The 2,414-nt window shown below is 39.7% G+C and overlaps 1 pseudogene; it reads right to left on the minus strand.

Moving 5' to 3' along the window:
* Positions 1-1,046: 1,046 nt before the first annotated feature.
* On the minus strand, positions 1,047-1,139 carry LOC120097965 (U6 spliceosomal RNA; annotated as a pseudogene).
* Positions 1,140-2,414: the final 1,275 nt, after the last annotated feature.

Below are 2,414 nucleotides of genomic sequence, written 5' to 3' on the forward strand. Positions count from 1 at the left end.
AAACCATGTAAAGGTAATAAACTTCGGGCTGGGGATTTAGCTCAGTGGTAGAGCGCTTACTTAGGAAGCGCAAGGCCCTGGGTTCGGTCCCCAGCTCCAAAAAAAAAGAACAAAATAAATAAATAAATAAATAAAAAGGTAATAAACTTCCCATTACACATCTGTAGCCCTGTCCTCTTCCACAGAATGAAAACCACATCTGAACGCTAACCCACTCCTCAAATGTAGATACTTCCAATACACACAAGTTCCCACTGTGCCCCAAGCCTGTCATTGCCTCTGTTCTCTCCAGTCCAGTACTTACATTACTGAAAGTCCACTCAGTTAAGCCAACAGTGAGCCCTACTGAATTTTCTGTATTAACAGTCCAAACTGTAAGCCACCACAGACTTCAAGAGGTATAAATGAATCCTCCATATTTCCTACTGCAATCTGAAGATCCTCTCATAATTGTCACGGCTCCACCGAACCCTACACACACCTCTGAAATAATCTACTTCCTTTGCTTCTCAAGTTATTCTGGTTTCTTCCCCATTCTCCATACCTTTAGACTCTGATGCATTAAGGCTTTGCTTTTCTGTTTTCTCTCTGAAGCTCTAGTTACTAATTTTCTTGTCCTATATCACAGCCTTAAGTATGTCTCAAGTAAAACAGATCTAGCTAGAAGGAGTATGAATTATAAATTATGAGATATAAATATCAATGACATTTTGAAGGTCTTTTGTATATCATAGTGTCAATGCATGTTTTGTGTTTATGTATATATGTTAAGCAGGGATGTCATGAAACAAGAAGGAAATATATGTGCTTCATATATAAAACAAGAAGGAAATACACGTGCTTCATATATGTGTATGTATCTATTATATATCATTTAACCATATGTATCCGTGTGTGTGTGTGTGTGTGTGTGTGTGTGTGTGTGTGTGTGTGTGTGTTCTATGCTAGGGTTTAGGTTGTCTTTATCTTGTATAAGTCATGTGCCTTTAACCACACCTTCTGTAAGTTCATGATTGTCATAGGCATGTCATGCTCAGAAGACAGCAACAAATTTGCTGAACAAATTTGTGTGTCTTTGTGCAGGGGCCATACTAATCTTCTCTGTATTGACAATTTTAGTATGTACATATTGCAAAAGTGAGCACCTGTCTCAATTCTTTAAAATAGAGTCTGAGGTTATCAGATCCCTCTCCTGTTAGGCCTTGCTCCAATAAGTAGAGAACTGGTCTATTAATATTAAATGTCATGTCCCTGCACCCACTAGGGAGACTGGCATTTAGTAAGCATTCACATATCTGGTCCATGAACCAGAGACAGACAGATATCTTGGCACAGAGAGCCCCTCACTGTCCAAAAGCATGTTTGTCTGACTTTGATATAAAAGTGTCTGCTGCCAGTGTTGGAAATTCCCATTCCTGCTGCCTACCCACCAGAAATTCAGCAACAGGTTCCTTCTTTTTTTGCTACTTTTCCCCATTTGTGCACCAGGTTTATATCTCACAATGACAATGAATTCTTTTAAGGCTTCTCCTCTGCTGACTGATTTGCACTACAGGAATCATCTTTAAATGTGGATCTATATCTAATAGATGTTTGCTTAGTCATGGGGAGAAATCAGGGTTACACAGCTCCAAAGCACAAACAACAACAAAACGGCAAATGCATGTGTTTTAGAGATCTGCCATGTGGTCATTTTTCCCATTCTAATGCTGAACTTACATAGTCGTCTGTCTCATCTACTGGATAAGTTTATTGAAGAGTGACATCTTACCTGTGTCTGTATACTAGCACCTAACATCCTTCCCATGCAAGAGACCATCTTGATGACAAAGCTCATCTCCGCTGAATGGATATTCACAGTCTAAGCCTTAGAGAGCTGTGAGCCTACTTCCAGGTTTGCACCATCGTAGTCACTTCTTGGGCGGGAATTGCATAAGCTGATTTTGGGAAGAGAACACATGACTCAGTATAGATCAATATAGATGTGTATAGCACAGCCACCTGAGACATTTTTAAACTTACTTTCAGAAATTAAAATCTCAGGTTCACAGTCTCACCATGTTTCGAGCTTCCAGGGCTGCTATACGGGTTGGACAGAAGAGATCCGCACATGCCTTTTGCAAAAGATCTCTAGGGGAGCTGTAGGGCTAGAGACTTCTTGTTCCTCTGGGCTAAGGAGCAGTACATTTAGCCACCTCCTATCAGGTGGCTTACAAGAATCAGGTCACAAGATACTATGTGGATTCCAGATTAATCTGAGTTTCAGATAAGGATTAACTGGTTGTTTTGGTTTCTCCTGTCCCAGTATTTCATGAGACACACTTTACTCAAAAAAAATTTTTTAAAGGAAAAACAAACAAATAATCCCCCCCAGAAATTTGAATCTTTGATAAGGGGCACTTTCATATTCTGTA

The sequence above is a fragment of the Rattus norvegicus genome, chromosome 17 (assembly GCF_021556685.1).
Source record: "Rattus norvegicus strain SHRSP/BbbUtx chromosome 17, alternate assembly SHRSP_T2T, whole genome shotgun sequence".
NCBI classification, from domain to species: domain Eukaryota; kingdom Metazoa; phylum Chordata; class Mammalia; order Rodentia; family Muridae; genus Rattus; species Rattus norvegicus.